This window comes from Rattus norvegicus, chromosome 19 (assembly GCF_036323735.1).
Source record: "Rattus norvegicus strain BN/NHsdMcwi chromosome 19, GRCr8, whole genome shotgun sequence".
Classification (NCBI taxonomy): domain Eukaryota; kingdom Metazoa; phylum Chordata; class Mammalia; order Rodentia; family Muridae; genus Rattus; species Rattus norvegicus.
This window is the reverse complement of record NC_086037.1, coordinates 59,540,002-59,561,784: the sequence shown is the minus strand read 5'-3', so window position 1 is coordinate 59,561,784 and position 21,783 is coordinate 59,540,002. Positions and strand designations below refer to the sequence as shown.

Here is a 21,783-nt window from a genome sequence, read left to right as displayed (position 1 = left end):
GACGTTTGTCTTGAAACAAAACAAACAAACAAAACAAGAAGAAAACAACAGCAACAAATCCTCAAAATGAAGCCAAGGAAGAAAGTGCTGTTGCTGTCTACGTGGTCACTGAATTATCTGAGGCCACATTCCCTGAGGTCTCTGAAATAAAAAATGGATGCTGCCACCAAAGGTAAGCGGGAGGAGAGAAAGGACCAGCTGGAGAAGGAGGGGTACAAACACCAGCTGCTGCGGAAGGCATGGAGGCCACAGTCCTTACTCCAGCACTCTAAAGAAAGGGGAAGCATGGATCTCAATGATTCTCACTTCTAGATTGGTACAATTGGTACAGTTGGTACAATTACTAGAGCAACCAGGTTGCCCGGGGCTCCCTCTTCCTGAACACTGGGGTTCTCAAGCCCAGATATACTTAGTTCCCTGAGCAAGGCTAAGGCAAAAGGTGACATAAGTTGGTGTGTGTGTGTGTGTGTGTGTGTGTGTGTGTGTGTGTGTGTATGTGCGCACACACACACACACATGCTTACATGCAAATACACGCACACGTTGCTGGGGGGCACATATGCCCCTCGGTTTCCTAGTTGCCCGTCTAGCTTGTTTTGTTGAGAGACCTGATTTCACTAGTCCAGAACCCACTGACTGGTATAGGTGGGCTGCTTGGCCTGCCTCTCTCTGCCTCCGCAGAGCTGGGATTATTAGCCATGACACAGGACACCTGGCTTTTAGATTCTTTAAAAAAGCAAGACATGGGTTCTTGGAACTGAACTCTGTTCCTCTCTCTGATACAGCAAACACTGTCCTGACAGCCATCTCTGAAGCTTAGGCAGTGTTTTTAAGCACACTTCCGAAGGAGAATTTCAGAGTGGAGAAACCATGTTGTACACATGGCAGTGGCGTTATGACTTTATGTATGGATTAATCCCACAGTAAGTACAACACAGGAAGTGAGCTTTAATAGAAACTAAAGATTTTAGTTCATCATGACATCAAGGTTGGCTTCCTAATTCTAACAGGTAATTAAAATGCAATGCTAATTCCGTGCCCTATGCTTGGGGAAATGGTATAAACAATAATTGCTCCGTTATGCTATGTCACTAAAGGTACACATTAAAAACCTCCAACATAACCTTCTACAATATTATATTCTTTTCTCAATATAGTGCATTTTGGAGCATCTGATGCAGGATATGAACTAGTTACCTGCCCAGGACACGTTTTCTTTGAACAGCATATTGTTTTAAAAAATTAATAAAGTGCCATTTAAAGTCAGGAAACACCATGTTAAAGGCACAGAACTGTTAACCATTACTAGTATAACCATTACTTATTTATCTGTGTGTAGGGGCACATGCATACCACAGTGTATGGAGGCCAGGGCAACTTTTAGGAGCTGCCTTTCTTTATTCTGTGGGTCCTGGGGATCTACTCACAAGGTCAGTTTAGGAAGCAAATGCTGTGACTCACTGAGCCATTTTATCACGGCAGCATCGGGTATGGATTTAGACAAAGAAACAGAAAGCTGTGTGCAAGAGGGTATCCTCTCCTGAAATCCAGAACCAGGCGTGGTGATGCACACACGTGATTCCCAGAACTTGGCAAGCAGAGACAGGAGGAATAGGAATCTAAGTCCAGCCTCTATTTTCATGTTTGAAGTCAGCCAGGGCTACATAAGATCTTCTCTCGAATGAATGAATGAATGAATGAATGAATGAATGATGAATGATGAATGATGAATGAATGAATGATACAATGACATAAAATTACCAAAGTGTAGAAAGGTGGGGCTGGACTTCTTGTCTGACACAAGTTCTCAACACCCTCCTTTGTCTTCCACAAGCTTCTACCTGAGCAGCTGTTGGCTCGCCACTTCACTGGCCAGAAAAAGAGCACCGATATCCAAATCCAAGAGCCATTTACAGGGATTATGAGTATTTGTGTTTGTGTGAATGTGTGTGAGTATGTGTGTGTGGGGACAGTGAGTGTGTATTTGTGTGAGTGTGTGTATGAATGTGTGTATGTGCATGTGACTGTGTGTGTGTTTGTGTGTATGTGTGTGCACGTGTGTGGGAGGACAGTGAGTGTATGTGCTTGTGTGTGTGTGTGTATGTGTGTGAGAAGGGTGAGTGCATGTGTTCATGTGGGCCAGTGTGTGTGAATGACTGTGTGACTGTGTATGTGTGACAATGTGTTTGTGTGAGTGTGTGTTTGAGGAAGGTATTGAGTGTGTGTGTTTATGTGTGTCTGTGTGTCTGAATGTGTATGAGTGTGTGTGAGTGTTATGCGAGTGTGTGAGGGTGACTGGGACTGTGTGAATGTGTGAGTGTGAATGCATGTATTTGTGTGAATGTCGTGAGGGGGGTATATGGGAATGTGGATACATGTATATATGTGTGAGTATGTGTGTGTGAATGTGAGTATGCAATGTATGCATTGGAGTGTGTGTGTGTGCGTGTGTGTGCGCAAGTGTGAGAGTGTTTGTATACGTATCATGTGACTCTGTGTGTGTGTGTGTGTATGTGTGAGTATGTGTGTGCTACTGCCCACAGAGATCCAAAGGTTCCTGCTCCCTTGCAGCTAGAGTTACAGGCAGTTGTGGGTCACATGACGTTGGGTGCTGGGAATGTAACTTGGGTCCTGTGGAAGGGTAGGAAGCACTCTTAATTGCTGAGCCATCCCTCCAGTCACACAGGCTGGGTTTTAAGGGGAAGCTTCCCCACTTCCCAGGTGGGTGGTTAGAGATCTTTGGAAATGTCTCCCATATGGGTTAACATTTTGTTTAGCTAGCTATTAAAAAAAAAAGTACTTTCCCCCCTCGGCTGGAACCGAGTCACTTAAGGTATTTCTTGGCTTTATAATGTGTGCAATTAGTTCTGAACAATATACAACTCTGTGCTGTGTTTGGGAACATCTTGATTACACAAATGCAAGACTAATTGACCAGAACGATGGCTGGGAAAACTGAACCGCAGAGACTCAGTTCCTGCCCTTTCTGTCACTGGGCTAAGAACCTTGCAGCATCCCAGCAAAAGAGCTCCCTGTGTCTTCAATGGCTCACCCAGAGCTCAGAGCAAAAGTCTCAGGTATTTGTTGTTCGCTGTTGTTATATTCTGTTCCAAGGTTCATAATTTGAAAATCGACTTTGGGGACTTTTTGCTTGGTCTATTAAAATGATTCATGTTGCATTCAACATAAACTGTGTGTTCACAGAGGAGGGTGAGAGCCCGCGCTCACGGCATAATAACTAAAGTGAATTTTGAACAAGCCGCAGTTCGTGGCAGCCGTGCGGTGTCATTTGTCTTAATTTTTCTCTGGCATTACATTAGGCGGATGCATTTACATTTCCAGGTATGGCTAACCACTTTAAAAACTTTGTTTTTACAGCACGAGTAAAGGGGGGAATCAAATCTGCATGTTTATGCTGTGTAACATCAAATAACACCATTTTACTGTTTGGAGGCCATACAGCGGGGGATTTACATTCCATTTACCTGACCTCACGGAGGGAACTCGGACAGATATGCAAAGCACATGAAATATTTACTAGGATGGATCCTGTAAGGCTTCTAAAGGAAAACAGATGAAGGTAGGATAATACCCTTTGTGCTGTGGCCTCTGCAGTTCCTCGCTGTACATTTAACTGGAATCCCATAACTGCACCCATCATTTACATTCAGATTCATCTTCAATAAAGCCGGACTCCAGGTAACTTAAGCCAGAACTTTAGGTGACAATTGTACGGGGTAGCCATTTGTCACTAATGTGCCAATAAACCCACATGCACAGACAACCCGCATGCCTCCGACTCATGAAATATGTATTCTGGAGGGCTGGGAGGGAGGGTCGCTACATCCCCATTAGTGTCATTTAAGATGAGCACGTGTCTGCGGGTGTGGGCACATGTCTTCCAGCGAACGAATTCTATAAATATGAGACACTGAACTATTTCAGATGGGTGGAGACTGTTAAAAGTAAATCTTCTATTCTCTCCGTGTGCTCTAAACAAACTGTCGGCTCAGGGCAGATGATACGAAAACCCAGAGTTACAATGTTTCCTGAGGTTCTGGTTTCTGTTTACACCTGAGAGCAAGCTTGTAAAACTATGACACCCAGCCTAGGAAAAGTCCAGTGTTCTACCCAGCCAGGCATAATACCCAGGTGAAGAAACTTGCTGGAAAAGAGGGTTTGTGAACTCTTTGTAACAAAGGTACTCTGACGGCTAATGTCGGTTGTCTTGACTGGATGGGAATCAACTCAAAGCTATGCAGATCAATGTAACTGCTGTGGAACCTCTTGGTTGGGCTCTGTGAACAGGAAAGACCAACTCTAAATGTGGGCAGCAACTTCCAGTGACACTGGGAGAGAGGAGATCCCAGGCAGGGACCTTTGCCTTTAGTTTATCTGCCTTCCTCCAGTTGTCAGGATGGCCGAGCGGTCTAAGGCGCTGCGTTCAGGTCGCAGTCTCCCCTGGAGGCGTGGGTTCGAATCCCACTTCTGACAAGTTTATCTGCCTTCCTATCTCACTGGCGACATCATCTACCCCTGACAAATTCAGCTATCCTGTTGCTGCAGATCCTGGTGCTGTTGGTCCTGCTGTTACCTTTTCTTGCTAACATCACAATCCAGTTTCTTCAGGCTTCCCATGATGACTGGAGACCAGTGGAACTCCAAGACTCCTTTAGACATTCAGCTTAGGACTGCAGAGGCATCCAGCCTTGTACTCTGATTAGCTTCCAGGTTCGCAGCCCCTCCAATGTGCAGGCAGCCATTGTTGGACTAACCAGACTGTATCATGTAAGCCGATCTATTAAATTCTCTTTAATGTGTACTAATTCCATAGGTTCTGTTCCTTTGGAGCACCATGTCTGATACAAGTTCTGAATAATGACTGGTTTATGATGACAGCATTAAGAGCACAGGCACTGGAGATGCTCTAAACTGGCATCTGACTCTGTAGCTGACTGGTTGTTTTCACACAAATCAATCTCATCTTTCTAAGTCTTGGCCTCTTCATCTATAAAATGAGGCTAAGAAACCTAACACACACACACACACACACACACTCACTCACACTCACACACACTCACACACACACTCACACTCACATACACACACTCACACACACATACACACACTCACACACACATACACACACTCACACACACATACACACACACACATACACACACATACACACACTCACACACACATACACACACATACACTCACACACACATACACACACTCACACTCACACACACACATACACACACTCACACACACACTCACACACATACACACACTCACACTCACACACTCATACACACACACTCACACACACTCACACACACATACACACACATACACACACACTCACACACACACTCACATTCACACACACATACTCACACACACACACTCACACACACACATACACACACTCACACACACACACTCACACACACATACACACACATACTCACACACACTCACACACACTCACACACATACACACTCACACACACACATACACACACACATACACACACTCACACTCACACACACATACACACACACTCACACACACACACACACACACACACACAAGCACACAGTGAATGTGAGTTTTTGCTGGGTTTGGCGGCACACACTTGTAATCCCAGCACTTGGGAAATGGAGGCAGGAGAGTGAGGAGTTCAAGTCCATGCTCTCCTTGGCTACATACACAGAGAGTTCAAGGGCAGCCTAGTCTTTGGGAGACACTGTCTCAATAGAACCCAAGAACAGGAACTGGGGAAGATGCTTGAGTGGGTAAGAACTTCCTCCATGAGTTCGTGTGAGGACCTAAGGTCCAGACTCCAGAGCGCAAGCAAAAGCTGGCGAGGGTTGTACATGCCTGTAGGAGGGAGACAGAAGGATTGCTAGAGTTCACTGTCCAGCCAGTCTGGCAAAACCACAGTGGACTCCAGGTTCAGTAAGAGACCCCGTTCTTGCCGAACAAAATAGAGAGTGACAGACGAGGACATTGAGCATAATCCCCCTGCCTCCTCACGTACAGGCCTTCATGCCCCCACACATTATACAGACACACACACCCCGCCAACAGTTCCATTTGGTCAATAGCCATGATTAACCTTTATTATTAAAGCTACCATCAAGGATAATTGAGGCTAGGATCATCATATCTGATCAACAGCTCATTAGCCACCAAGAAAAGCTTCTTATACTTGTAACTAAACTATATAAATATTTGCAGTAGGTGAATGAAAGTCTCAGCAAATGTAGTAAGCCTTGAGACTTACAGTGTGGACCAAACAGCTTGGGTAGAACGCTGGGTTTTGACTAACATCCATCTTTCATCTTGTTAGCATCTAGATTCATTCAGTCTGTACATACTTTGGGAGTGTGCTGGGTTCTGACATAAAGGAGAAAACAGCTGTCCTGGCCTGAAGCTGCTCATGATTTACAATGGCATGCTAGAACTTTTCTTGGGAAGAAATGAACAAAATATCTATTCGTCCCAGATAGGGCACCAACAACAGACCCGAGAAACAGTTCTGCCCAAGTCCAGTTTAGGGAAGCAGTTGATTTCTTATGGAAGCTTGTGGGAGTGAGTATGATTCTGAGGTACCTGCTTCTCCTCCAAATAACCATTCGAATGGGTAATGTCTCAAGAAGCTGCACAACTGAAGCTAATGTCTGGACCTGAAGGTGCCTTTGCCCCAGCAACTGTTACCTACATAAGCTTGGGGGGCTGGGGGAGGTGTTATGAGTCCTGTACCTTTCAGGAGTGTCCTGAGCCTCCTTAAGTCTCATTTACTTCCAAAGTCTTAAGAATACCTCCCTACCCATCCCAGGATTTAAAGTTTTTCATTCAGAGGAAATGGCTATACAGCATTGAGTGTTTTTTAAACTAGAAGTGACCAAACAATGACTTGGGAATAGTTCAAAAAACAAATAAGTAGAGAGTCCCAAAAAGCCAGTTCATCTAGGCCCAGCAAGTCTACCTCTTAGAATGAGTGCCCAAAGGCTCTGGGGCAAAAAGACAGAGATTAAGGCTTCGAGTACAGAGAAGCAAATGCCAGCAGCCAAGGTGGAGGTGGGCACAGGTGGGACAATGACACGGTAGGCCCGCTCTAAACCATCCTAATGATTCTGGGCAGGTTCCTTGGGAGAGGAAGGCCTGAATTGAGCCTGGAGAGAGGAGCAGGAGTGAGGCTTTGCCCAACAGACAGTGGCTGACACCACAAACCCTCACTCTTGCTTCGGCTTGGCTTAATGCTGAGAAACAGAGCCTTACAGTCAGACTGCCTGGTGTAGAGACTCCCTGATGGAAGGTTACACCCCTTTTTAAGTCTGTTTCTGTGTCCAGAAAGGAGGTCACAACAGCAGATACCTCACGGGTGTTTGGAACGATTAAACACAGCCACACATGCAGAAGCATTGGGCTTACTGCTAGTGGACAAGAGATGTGTTATGAGGCACCATTAATACAGACATTTCAAGAAACTAGGAGGAACTAAGGATGAGGAAACCAGCCTGGTAAAACTCACCACCATCATCCTCCTGTCTCTTGGCATGTCCATTCCCCACTCGCCCAGTGAAACAAACAGGGTCATGCAACGAGACTGAGCCAGGGGGTCCTAGCCAGGTTGCTGTTACTGACAGAGCAACTCAGGGAGGCAAGTGTTTGCTTATCTTCCACGAGACAGTCCATTACTGAGAGAAGTCAGGGTCGGAACTCAAGGCAGGGGCTTGAAGCAGAATCTAGGGAGGGCTCACTCCCGGTGGCTTATGCCGGGTCAGCTTTCTTATAACTGAAGGGACCCTAGACAGTCCAGGCCTGGCAAGCATGACTAGGGCAGGCCTTGCCCTTCTCTCTCATTCCCTTTGCCTTGCTAAAAACCATTAGATTACATTCCGGAAAGGTAGACCCCAAAGTCTACACCCTAATTTGGGCCACTTCTTCCTCCCAAGGCTGACCTCCAAGGTCCAGCTATCAGAGAATTTAAAGTCCTGCAATTAATAGTCCCTCTTAGCTCACCTAATTAACACAGCCAATCCAAACATACCACAGCATCCTAGCCCATTCCAACATGGACCTCCTCTTTTTCTCTTCCTAAAAAGTATATTTGCAAGGTCATTTGCTGCTGTTTTGCCTGAATCAGAAAGTGGCCGGTTTAACACAGGATAGCTCTGAGAAGACGGGTGTTTGGGTGTGGTTTGTGCCGAATCCAGGTCAGGGAGAGAAAGCGCACTGTGCCTGGGGTCTCCCTCAATCACCCAATCTTTCCCTCCACAGGAACAGGTCAGCATTGCCTACCTGGGCTCAGCCCCGCTCTGTTAACTAGCAATAAAGAAACTCCCCACAGCACCACAGGCCAGGCTGATGGAGGAAAATGCTCATTCAAAGCTCCCTCTTCCCAGGTGTCTCTATCTTCTCTCAAGTTAACAAAAGAGAAACAAGAATACAGGGTTCATGAAACAGGCACTAGTGAGATAGAGCATTAGTTTGAGAGTGTTGGCAGAGGGATGTCTAGAGACATTTGATCTTTGGGGTGAAGTCTTCATGGGTCTCCTGGGAACGACTTGGCTCCCCCACATTGCTAAATCGAACTTTGCTCTCTTCTGCATGGACTTTGCAGTCCTCATCAAGAGTTGAAGCAGAATGAGGCCTTTACCGGAAGCCAGATGCCGACACCATGCTCTTGGCCTTTTGGCCTCCAGGATGGGTGGCCAACATAAACCTCTTTCCATTATAAGAAACTTGGTATAAGTTACTCTGGGGTAGGAGTGGAAAATGAACTGAGATACAGTGATTTTTTTTACTGAAAGATGTTAGAGGGCCTTATTCACAAGGGGCAGAACTGGATCCTGGAGCTGCATCTCGAATGAGAAAATGAAAACAAGAGTGAACGAATGACCGTTAACCTCGCTAAGGTGGTCTCCAAGAGTCTCTCATACATACACACTCAAAAAGAAGTCACTGTCATGAGACTTTGCATAGGAGTCTACAATTAGGTTATTAGTTTCTTATTTGGAGAGCTGCCCTAAGTATATAAATATATATAAATAACAAAACAAATATGTTAATTTCATCTTTCCCCTTCGTTCTTGTTCTGGGAGCTGACACAGGTGTCTGCCAGAACATTTTATTTAGCAAAAGGGGAGGAGGCAGGAGGGAGAGGAGGAGGAGGAGGAAGAACAGGAGAAGGAAGAGGATAGGTGGAGAAGAAAATTGCTCAAGCAGAAAAGACCTTCTCTAACTGAAAATATTTCAGTTTAATTGCAATCAAAAGCCCTTTCAAATTATGGATAGCAAATCTGAATCAAATATAGTCAGGGACTGTAGGTGTTAAAAATAATACAGACCTTGGGAAAAAAATCTATATTTTAATCTTTTTTGGGGGAAAAAAAACAAATTATCTTATTTACTACATGAATGATTTCCTCAATTTAACGCCAATCTTTACAGCCAACTCCTACCTGTCTGAATAAACAGGTTGCGACAGAAACGACTAGATTATTTATATTATGAGGAAGTGTTTAAAAATAAACGGGAGAGATGACTTTACCAGTATTGAAAATAAAAACAACATGCATAGCATCTCGGCTTACAAAAATCTAATTTTACTTGTTTCTGTTTCCAGGAAGGGAGTTTAAAGAGAACACATAAAAGAGTAAATTAAATTTCTCTTTGAGGGTGGGGGGAGGAGAGTGAGAAAAATATCTAAACTTTACCGGCATGTGGAGAAGGAAACACCCACAGAGCCCCATCTTTACAAGGGATGACAGGGTGAGGACAACTTACCCCTGGTGGCCCTGCTCTGCCTGTGACAGCACAGACACGAGGGCATTCATAGAAAGCTGGACCTTGTTGGAAATCAATGTTCTTTTAAAAAAAGAGTTATGACAAAATAAGATTTACAGTGTGCATTTTAGCACGCAGACTTTTAACTGTAGAACTCAACACCAGTAAATCCATTATATAGATAATGCGTTTTTCTGTTTGATGCTAGTTATTAATATTGCATTTGCTGAAATGGAGGAAAAATGGGGCCTCATATTTGAGAGACTAGTGATCCACCACTGAGTCCCCTAGCACTTTTATTTTTACTTTGTACAAGGAGAAAGTCTCACGAAGTTGACTGGGCTGGACTTCAGGTTGAGACCCTCCTGCCTCAGCCTCTCCAGTCCCTAGGATTAGAAGTCACTCTACCAGGTCCTACGTAACCACTCATTTTCTCTAAACTGGCAATCATTAAAGTGACTATCCCCGGTTAACAATAGTTTCCCGTGTTTCCTTGTCATCGGCTTGGGTAGGATTTTTCCAGTAGTTTTCTTGGTATGCATTCATTCATTCATTTTCTCTGTCTCTCTGTCTCTGTCTCTGTCTCTGTCTCTGTCTCTCTCTCTGTGTGTGTGTGTGTGTGTGTGTGTGTGTGTGTGTGTGTGTGTGTGTGAGCGCGCACATCTGTGTGCAGGGACGGGGCACTTGATCCCAAGCAGACAATTCCAATGACAAAAACAAGTTGTTACTAGGAAAACAGAGAAAGGACCCTCTCCTACACCTGTCCTGACTGCACTGCCTGGACCCTGGAATGGACTTTCTCTGTGATTGTCTACACTGTCCAGGAGTGTGGGAAGGAAATGGCTTGGGTTTTTAACCTACAGAACATTGCCAAGAAGCACAGGGTTTAATGCTGGACCCTGATCCAGGCCCTCAAGTACCATTCGAATGCTTCCAGCACACCCATGATGCCGGGTCACGCTTGCCACAAAGCCCCGAGAGCTATTTTTGCTGTGGTCCTAGTCCGTCGGCAGCCAGTACAGCAAACAGTTCTTTCCAGAACCTCCAAGGCAAAGAGCTATTCTAAGAAACATCACAGTTCCCTTCCCCCATCTTTCACCCTTTTTTATTTCAGTCCCCCCACCCCCACCCCCAGCAAACGCAGTAGAGGAGAACGGGCTGGACCATGGGTAGCCAAAGGAGGAAATTCCTGTCTCAAGAAAAACCAGAACCAAATGTTAGTGCACAGATGCCCCCGGGTTGTAATTTCACTGTAATGGTTTCTTATGATAATTAAAACCGTGTCAGCAAAGGTTGCCCGCCTTGAGACCTCAGCGAGGAGGACCTGGACAGTGTGGGAAAGCCATTTTCCCTTTACTAGGGGAAGGTTCTCAGCACACCCTGGGTCTGCAGGGGGTGGGGAGATGCCCTTTGTTACCCACTGGAAGCCTGCCTGGTGGTAACAGGGTCACTTGACTCCATTTTATCTCCTTTCTGTATCTCCTTCCCCTCCCAGCACAGCACAGCAGGTTCCCCAGTCAGAACTGCTCCATGGATAAGGCAGTGCTTTAATCTCAACGAGTCTGTGGTCCTCTGTATCACCAGCATCCCCTTAGTCCCCTTCAGTTCTGGAAAGGAAGAAAACTACACACAACTTGCCCAAGGCCACACAGAAAAGGATTTCTAGTTCTATACCTAAATCCCAGGCGGGTGGGCTGAGCTATAGTGCCCGCCCTCAGTGATAGGGTGGGCGCATACGGATGATTCTGGTTCCAAACTCAACACCACAAAAAAATAATCCCTCCTGCCAATCAATCCGTAGGCAAATGGCGCAAGTAAAATCTGGGGAGGTGCCTCGTTTTCCAGGTGCTCCTTCCCTTTCCTTTCTTTAAAAAGTTAAGAAGCGCACTGATGAAGCACCCTGGAGTAACTCTGGTATGAAGTCAGACCCACTTTCTGCAATGAAATGGGTAGGAGGAGTTAGTCCCAGGCTAGCTCCACACTGTTGCAGGCTAGCTCCCGCACTGTTCTGCTATCACCAGATTTGCCGCAAACAAGCAGTATTTCATCTGTTTTGTATTGGAGCAGGGAGTTTTGTGTTACAGATCAGAAAGGATGGCTCGGCTGGCTGTGGTGTTCCCTGCAGCCCCAACCCCGGGGAGGCGGAGTCAGAAGCACTAGAGTTAAGGACTCAACAATCTCCTTATTTTATCCCCCCACCCCGCCGGGATGCTATAGGGCAGTGCTTCTCAACCTGGAGGTCAGGTGACCCTTTTCCATGGGGTCCCACGTCAGGTGTCCTACATGTTACTATTCGCACTGCTATTCACAACAGTAGCAAAATTTTAACTATGAAACAGCAGTGAAAGTTGTTTTATGGTGGGGGGTGGGCACCGCAGCATGAGGAAATGTGCTACATGGTCACAGCCTCAGGAAGGTTGAGAACCACTGCTCCTGGGATGGTGCCAATTACTGTCTTAGATGAGATAACATGGCCACAGTCAGGGAGGTCTGAGGGAGAAACCTGTTACTAAGAAAGGCTTCCTAAGTTCACCACGAGCCTGCCACTGTGGCGTGTGTCTGTAAACCAAACAGGATGGACGCTGAGGCAGGAAGATCAGAACCTCAAGGCCACCTTAAAAGGACGTGTTTGGCTTCAGGCTAACCTGGACATATAAGACCCTGTCTCAAAGGAACAAAGACAAAGACAAAGACAGAACAGATGAACAAAAAGAATAAGCGAATGAATGAATGAATGAATGAATGAATGAATGAAGAATGAATGAATGAATGAGTCTGTTATCTGCTTGGGAGTTAGCAGAATGCATCCTTACTTAAAAGACCAAACAACAGTTATTAGGCTGTGGTGGGGGTAAGGTTGCGGAGGTCCAAGCTATGTCCAGCAGACATTTCCAGTGGGAGCAAGCATGGGGTGTGGAACAGCACCCCTGGAGACTGAAAAAGATGGGTCATGAGTTATGGTGGCTGAGCGTGACTATCTCCCAAGTGCAAGCAAGCTCCAGATCGTGAGGTGTCATTACTGCCCAGCAAAGTCCTCTCCTTCCACCTGGGGTTGCAGGGCCTGAGGCAGCCCAATCGAGATACCCCAGACCCCAGAAATGGGCAGGGAGCTGGCTTCCCGGGCCTGTATGCCTTACACCCCCATCCGGACTTTTAGGAAGCTGCCTCAAACAAATCAAGTCAGGCTGTCATACGATGACAAAGTGGATTCTTTCCCAATGTGACATATTCATTTATCATCTTTCATGAGACAGACCTGAACCATAATTTAGTCCCATAGCTACTGTATAAATGAACCCCGGGTCTTGATGGGCTGGGCCAGTTTCCTCAACATCAGCTCACTTAGGAACTTGAACACACAAGGTCAGGATCTAAGTCCTTGTGGAGGCTCTCCAGGGAGGCGGTGCCCAGGGTTATAGATGGGACCTAGGAAGCCTGGGGTAGCTAAAGCAATAGATAGGTCCTGGGGATGCACATAAAAGCGAAGGAGTTGTTGGCAGAGCAGGATTTTAGTTTTGTATATTTTTCGGGCATTGCTACAATTCGACATTCAATATTTAAAAAAGAGCATAACCTCCCTGGACTCAGAAATTGAGCTTTTCCTCCAGAAAGACATGGCTGAAAAGAAGTAAGTAGTGCTTTGCCAATGGTCAAGTCTGCACTTTAAATACAGTATGGACTTGGATGTCACACTGAGACTCTTGACTCCTTTTCAGTGGCAAGCAAGAACTCACAAATCTGTTGGTATTTGTGATAAAAAGAAAAAAAAAGTACAAACCATCTGTTAGACATGAGCTGCAGCCCAGAAAACATCCTGTATTTTCCTTTTTAAAAAATGTATTTATTTACTATATATAAATACACTGTAGCTGTCTTCAGACACACCAGAAGAGAGCATCAGATCTCATTACAGATGGTTGTGAGCCACCATGTGGTTGCTGGGATTTGAACTCAGGACTTCTGGAGAAGCAGTCAGTGCTCTTAATCACTGAGCCATCTCTCCAGCCCCTGTATTTCCCTTTTTAGTAATAAAATAACTCTGCTTGAGATGGAGCTGGGGAAGACAGAGATAGACAGAGACAGAGACTGACAGAGAAACATATTAAGAAACTGGTCAGAGGAATTGAGTAACTTCTCTAGAGACAGCAGTGGTGGGATGGCGGATGTAATATTAGAATCCCTTCACTAAGTCCTGCTTCCTATGCATGATGAGATGCCCAGCCACCTGTTTCCCTGGAGAATAATACGACATGACACAATCATAGAAAACCAATGCTGGGAGTGGAGGTGTCCAAAGAGAAGAGATCAACGAAAACATGCACACATCCATACATATGCAACCCTGCAGTATCCTTCTCTGCCTCGAACACATTTGTGCTTAATACAACATGCATGATGGCACCCATCTGCTTGCTAGATTCAAGAAGAACCCCCCCCCCCAACTGTGTTCTGTATGGCTTGAGTCCCTGCATCTCCAAATACTGGGCAGAAGAAATTTTCTTTCCAACCAGAGTTCTTAGGGACCATGTACTCCAAAGAGAGCAGCAAACGTTCAAAGGCACACGGGGGATTCAAGCTGTACCCCAGGTCCTTAACTGTAAAGTCTGGGGGTAGCTGTCTGAGCCCATTTCCTCATTCTGACAGATCAGGAGTTCTACGGGGAGGAACAGAAACTGCGCTTGCCCATCATCAGGCCCCCGACCCAAGAAAGCATCCAGCATTGGAAGTGTATTATGTTTAAAGATTTCTAATTCTTACCAATGTGCGTGTTTGTGTGGGGACCTGTGGAGGCCAGGCAAAGACGTTTGCTCCGCCAGAGCTGGAAACTCATCACCAGCATCCAGAGCTACCTGTGAGGGGTCCAAGGTCAGGTGCCAAAGCAAAGAAGAAAAAGGAAGAAGGAAGGAAGGAAGGAAGGAAGGAAGGAAGGAAGGAAGGAAGGAAGGAAACGAAGGAAAGAGAAGAGAGAGAGAAGAGAAAGAGAGAAGAAAACAGATATAGGGAAGGAGGAAGGAAGGAGGGACGGAAGGAGGAAGAAAGAAAGAGGAAGGGAAGGAGGGAGAGAAAGAATGACAGAAAGAAAGGAAGGAAGAAAGGAAAAGGAAGGAAGAAAGAAGGAAAGAGAAGAGAGAGAAGAAAACAGATATAGGGAAGGAGGGAGGGAAGAAGGAAGAAAGGACAGAGGAAGGAGGGAGGGAAGGAGGAAGAAGGAAAGAGGAAGGGAGGGAGGGAGAAAAAGAATGACAGAAAGAAAGGAAGAGGGAAGGAAGGAAGGGAAAGGAAAGGAAGGAAGGAAGGGAAAGGAAAGGAAGGAAGGGAGGAGGAAAGCAAGCAAGCCAGCCTAATTCCTGACCCCCATGTTCCAGGGCAGCAGGCCTGCTTGCTTGCTGGAAGCGAATATATCAGTCGTCACTCAGGCTATGGTCCCATGAAAAACAAGGGCGACAAAAGCCCCTTGCAGCAATCTCCAAGAAGGAGGAATAAATTAATCAAACTGCCAGAGAGAGAAGGCCGGGTTGACCTCCTTCTGATCTCATTACTTCTCTATTACCCTTTTGAAAAACACCCTCTTACAGAGATCACTAATTGAAGATTATGTGGAGGGAAATCGCACCTCTCCATCACGGTGGGAACTTTTCCTCATTTGTCATCCTAATAATTCACTTCTTTTCTTTTCTGAAGAGACAGAGACACTAATGGACTATCATCAGTTAAAAAGGCAATTTTTCCATTTAATTGCGCTCATTAAATACTGCACTAGAACAATTGGAAAAGCAATAGTCTCAATATTTAATCATAGCATAGGAATAATGAAACATGGCTCCAAAATAAATCTTGAAATATTTATAAAGTCATGAACGAGCTGTTTTAACAACACCTATGATCAGGGGCAATGTAGTCAGAATGAGACGTGTGATTTTTCATTTCTCCTGATTAGATCCGGTAAACATTTGCACTTCATGGGAAGAGATCAAAGTGCTCTGAACAGTTCTGCCTTCGGAGGCTGCTATAGACCTGCGGCTGGGTGACACTTCCAGCCTGTTCGGGAGGCTCAGAGGCAGTCACATACGCTGGCCTAGGAGAAGGACATTTGGGTGCAGGTGCGGGGGAGCAAAGCTTGAAGCCTGGCCCCCTCGCCTGTGTTCCATCTAATCCACCCACTTAAGATGTACAATGTGATACGTCACAGTCAAGCCACCGTCACTCCACCAATTGCAAGCCTTTCTAGTCCATTTTACCTACCATTTTCCTCTTCCCCTATGAACTCCTTCACTTGCAAGCAGCCATTCACCTACATTCTGTCCCCATGAGTTTTCCTATTCTGGAAATTTCCTGAGAGAGAGAGAGAGAGAGAGAGAGTGTGTGTGTGTGTGTGTGTGTGTGTGTGTGTGTGTGGTCTCCTCTGACTAGCTCCTGCTTAGCACTGTGTCTCACTCCTTTTCATGGCTGAAGGACAGTTATGAGGATTTGCTACAATGTATCTACCCATTTGTCTGCTGATGGGCACTTGAGTCGTTTTGATCACTTGGCTGCTATAAATAATGCAGTGGCCATTCTTCCGCTCACAGACAAGGCTCCCAAAATGCTTCCACTGCTATTCAGTATTTACATGGCAGTGGACTCGCTGTGGGGGTGGCAGGTACACGTTTGGTCATTTTAGGTACTGCTGCATCGCTTTCCAAAGGGCTGTTTTACCTGACAATCCCGCCAGCAAAGTACAAGGATTATGACATGACTTCTCCATGTCTCCAGCTCACTTGTCTGCCTTTGCACCTTCAGCCATGGGTTGATTCATCCCCCAGGGACCTGGGAATACAAGCACCTGGTTCATGCTGGAACCAGGAAAACCTGTCAGGTGCTCTGACTTAAGCAAGTCAACATTCCTGGACTGGAAGGGCTAGGCTAGATCCGGCAGACAGAAATTCAAATCCTAGCTCTGTACCTCCCAGGCTTCCCGTAGCCTTGGTCAAGTCATTTAAGCCATTTGAGCTTTGATTTCCAGTACCCACATGGTAGCTCACGACTACCTGTAAATCTGGTCCCAAGGCACCTGACACCCTTTTCTGGCCCTGTATGCATACGGTGAGTATACATACATGCAGGCAACACACCCATGTACAAATAACATAATGAATTTTTAACACCTGTGAGTGAAATGCCCAGCACCTGGCCATTGCCCAAGGAAGGATTCTGTCACCATGTCCCAGACCTCACTGAATGGTGACTCTGAGTTGCCCTGAGGTCATTTCGGTATGTGCTCTGGGTTCCCCTGCAGCCTGAGACCTAACAAGCTCTGAAATCCATAACCTACGTGGGCAGGACGATGGAAGGCAAACAGAGGTGGAAGCAATCGGGAGAATGTAAGCTCAGTGAGCAGCGAACATCTCCCAGGAAACAGCCTTCCCTGCTCGCAAAGTTCGTCCTGCGCACTACCAGCCTGCCATACACAAGAAGGAGCGCTGCAGCCAGATAACAGCCATGACCCACCCCCAGGTCAGTGAGGCCCCGCCTTCTCACTGTGTGCTGTGTTTGAATTCAGTACCTATTGTTTTAGTCCATGTTCAAAGATCAAAGCAGAAAACAGAGAACTGTGGTGGCTTATGGTAACATTATGTCCTGAAGTGAGCCTGGTGTGCTAAGCGCCTGTCTCCCTGAAGATCCTAGAGTCCTGTGAGGGTGGATGACCTGTCTGCTTCATTCTCTAATGTGTGGGTGTAGCACCTTAATTGTTGCATTAGAGGTTTCAAAATGAATGAATGAATGAATGGGCCCAAGTTGAGCCCATGGAACTTTTTGGATATTTCCCGGTACGGTCACCTCTGTCATTCCATATAAACCAACCAGAACTAGGCATATTCATGAAAAGAAACAGTCTATGCTCTGAGCTTCAAGACAGGCTCCGGGTTGTGCTGGTCCACCATATGACAGTCCCACGATGCTCATGGGCAGGCTTCTGAAGAAGCAGCTTAGGTCCTCAACCACAATGGTCATGTGTTTTCCTCTGACTTTTCTACAATAGATGTCATTGATCTATAACTACTGCCCAGATGCAACCCACTGTCACAATCTGTGTGGCTAAGAATGAATTTCCCATCTGCCAATGGTTAAACAAGGATCCGATGTAGTGGCACACGAAACTCAAACCTTAATAGTCATGATTAAAGCTTCTGCACAGAAACATGCACTTATGAGTTACCTAATGGTGGCTTCTGTACCATATCAACCAATACCAGTAGCTAGGACGGACTCAGCACACACTGCAGGGCCTGTCCAACTTCAGAAAAGTCCTGTTCTCCCTGACCATGAACTAACTTCCCCTGCAGTAGTGAAGCAATCACTCTAGACAGGCACATCCAGGAGGAAGCATTTACTCAGACATACCTGAGTTTGAATCCCTCCTCTGACACTTACTGCCTGTGTTTAATCTCTTTGAATCACTCCTTTCTCTGCTGTCAAATAGGATTTATCATCGCTAGGTCACTGGGTGGGGGACAGGGATGAAAGCATGTGGCACAAGGCCTGACCACTAAACGCCAGCCATCATTGGTATAGACTGCTCCTTAATTAAAATAGTTTCTTAAACATGTCTCAGTAGGAGTCCCGGAGTGTCAGCACTCCCCTCAGAGCTGGCTCACAGGCAGAAGGGATGGAAGATGTTGTTAGAAACAATAGAACAAACTATATAACCAGTGTATAACAGAATCCAGATGGATTATTCCAATCTGTAGCCCTCACCTTCCCCTGCCAGCCCCGCCCACTGGCAGGGAAGTAGGAAGTAAATACAATCACCCTATTTATATACAATGGAATTGAAACCATTTGGCTTTTTTGTTGTTGTTGTTTTTGAACAATTTGGAACCCCGATTGTTCAGGCAAAAGACATTGGGGTTTGTCCTTTGACGCCGCCGAAGTCTCCACGCGCTAATTTGAGTTAAGGTTCGGCCCACAACCTGTCTCTGTGGGTCTGCCACTTACGGTCCGAACAACAAACATGCACAAATGAAACCCATTTGCACCGATTCCCTAGGAAGAGCTGATGTCATTCGAGGTAACTAGAATCGTATGCTTCCTGGTCCAGCTCTCTGGAAGGTCCAAATGACTCTATTTTGGTAACCAAAAAGAAGGAAATGGACATAATGCTAAGAGGGAGCCCTATCGGAGGCCTACATATGTACATGTGTGCCCTAAAGCTGAGGCTGAAGCATGCCCCCCACTCCTTCCTGAGCACCCTAACCATCCCTCCATGCAGCTTACTGTCACTTCCGTCACACGGGTTCTTGTGTGTACCACCTAAGAAAAGGACGGAATTACTGAATAGAGGGAAACTTCCAGCCTCACATCTGTGTTTGAGATTCGCACATCTGTTTAAGGACTTCAAATCCACCCCTGCACGCCAACAACCGTGGGACAAGGATTCTGTGATGTGGCTTTCGTCCCCAGCCTCCAATAATCCCTCCAATTATGTCCTTCTACTCCAGTCTTAATATTTTTTGACCTTGAGTCTGGGCAGAGCTGACCAATACATGGAGGCCGGAGGTGATCCCTCTAAAATTCTTGTTTCAGAAACAGCCAACCAAACCATCACAGCGCGGGGATTCCCGTGAAGGAAGGGATTGTTCTACACTTAAATGCAAAGAGAGGTTGGTGCTTGGCCGGCTTAGAGAGCCAGCAGCGGCTGTCACACTGCACACCTGTGAAGAGCAGAGCAGAGGTGTGAAATACATCCACGAGTAGAATGAAAGATACGGACCACGAGACAATACGCTAACGTCCTCTGCACTCTGGTGCTCACAGCCAGACGGCAGCTTCCCACAGCAGGATGATGCTTCCGTTTCCTGGGACTCAACTGTGGCTTCAGGGAAAGACACAGACCCCGTGTGCTTCACAGGATGCCATCCCGCTTCCTGGCTCCCCCTCTGACGAGGTGTACCATCTCCCCCAAAGCAGCGGGATCGCTTGTCGACAGCCCAAAGATCCAGATGGGGGGAAACATCTAGATACTTGAGAACATCTGGATACTCCATTCTTCATCCAGATGTCGAGCTTCCCCTAGGTGCAGCCTGCTATCTTTGGTTAAATAATTTGAAGGAGCATTTGGCCAAAAGGTAACTAAGTTTACTTCAGCAATTCCTTCTTGGGATACTTACGTCTGGCAAAGAAAAGCCCACGCTCTCTGGGGAATAATACAGTTATTGGGGTTGGTTTTCATCTGAATGAATCAGGCAAATTACTTCTGGAGGGGGAAAAAAAAAGCCACGGAGTGAAAAACAAAGGCAAAGGCAAAATGGTTTACCGTGCAATTTGGGCTCAGTCAGGTTAAGCTATCCATTTGGAATTTACAGAAGTGTAACAAAGTACCCAGCACTAAATCAGAACCAGGTTAGCATGACAGCACACACTGGTGATTTAAAAAAAAAAGTTTCTTGACTGAATGCATGCACAACTGCATATGATTCTCGTTTCTCTTCCATTTACAAAGGCAGGTTGGAGAGCTGGCTCAGCAGTTAAGAGTGCTTGCTGCTCTTTCAGAAAACTGAAGTTTGAGTCCTAGCACCCATGTAGGAGGGCTCACAAGCTACTGTAACTCCACTTCCGGAGGATCTGATATCTTCTTGTGGCTTCCACTGGTATGCGTACACACACACACACACACACATACACACACACACACACACACACACACACACACACACAAATAAAGTCATGTCTGGAAAAGTCAGGGGCAGCTGGATTTGAAAATCTTAAATGCTATCATTCATTCGTTCATTTACTCTTCTAAGAAAGATGTCCTTGGCACCTACTGTGTGCAGGTACCTACTATGTGCATGCTGACATAAAACTGAGACATCAACAGAATGGATCAGCTAAATTTCCTGCACCCTCTGGCACTAACCAATAATCCCATGTGAATATGAAAAGATCCAGGCCTTATAGAAGCAATGCAAGGTATATTCACAGTTTATTAGAAGATCAAACTGAGATTAGCAGCCAGAGAGGGCTGCTGGGGAACTGAATGGGGGTGGGGTGGGGGAAGCCTGCCAGGCAGAAGGTGAAGGAAAGACACCTAAAAAGCAAAGGTTAAGGACTTCTCTCAGAACACAGGAAGGTGGGAGTGCTGACATGACTCCATACAGTGAGCCACCACAGGAGGAGGCCTGTGTTGTACCAACCTGTGTTGTAACTGTAGTGGTGATGACTATAGATCCACAAACAGATCGATGTGGTTTGTTATTACATAATGTTATTAATATAACCATTAGAGTGGTTCTATTAGATCACTGTCCTGTGACAAACTACAAAATGTATCGGTGGAAAACACAGCTTCATTATCTCATAACGCCATGTATTTCAAGCCCAACTCAATCTCACCGAGCCAAGAGGGAGGCCGCACTTGGGAGGAGGCTTCATAGCTGGCGGATCTGGCAGAAGAACCCATATCACTGTCTACTGTGATCTAATGGCTACCTGTGTGGGGCCAGAAAACCATGGAACTGGGAGGAGCGGGTCCAGGGCAAGAGTGGGGTCAAAGCATGTCCGACCCCGAAAATCTCATCCTCACATTAGCAGGAGTAGGAGCAGCCTCCCACTGCACCCCCAGCCTCACCCCCCAGCCTCAGGCCTGCATGTCCCAACGCATGAAGTCCTGTGTATAATAGGCTTTGTTTCCCCCAGTTAAACAGTATTTCACTAAAGCTTTCCTCCGGAGAGACTATTCTCGTCACACTCGATGGTCACCCTCTGTTCTGCCTAGCTTTCTTCTCAGGTCCTGACTGCAGGGGATCATGCTGTTAGGGCTTCGGGAGGGGAGTGGGAAGGACCTGGAGTGCCCACCTTCAAGGCTGTCCTCACAGAACAGTCCTTTTCCGAACATTCCTTCGGCTCCCTTCTCTCATCCCCCCCACTTCTAAGGGGCTTTCATTGAGGTCTTAGTTTCTTTTCCTGTTGCTGTGGTAAAATATCCCAGCCAAAAAAAAAAA

General features: G+C 46.1%; 1 protein-coding gene and 1 non-coding gene across 9 annotated transcripts in view; one reads left to right on the top strand and one right to left on the bottom strand.

Annotated features, from left to right (window-relative positions):
- Wwox (WW domain-containing oxidoreductase) overlaps window positions 1–21,783 on the bottom strand; it is a 930,922-nt gene that overhangs the window by 707,539 nt on the left and 201,600 nt on the right. The window lies entirely within an intron of this gene.
- Window positions 4,412–4,494, top strand: Trnal-cag16 (transfer RNA leucine (anticodon CAG) 16). Its single transcript has one exon. It is a non-coding gene; the product is annotated as a tRNA-Leu (tRNA).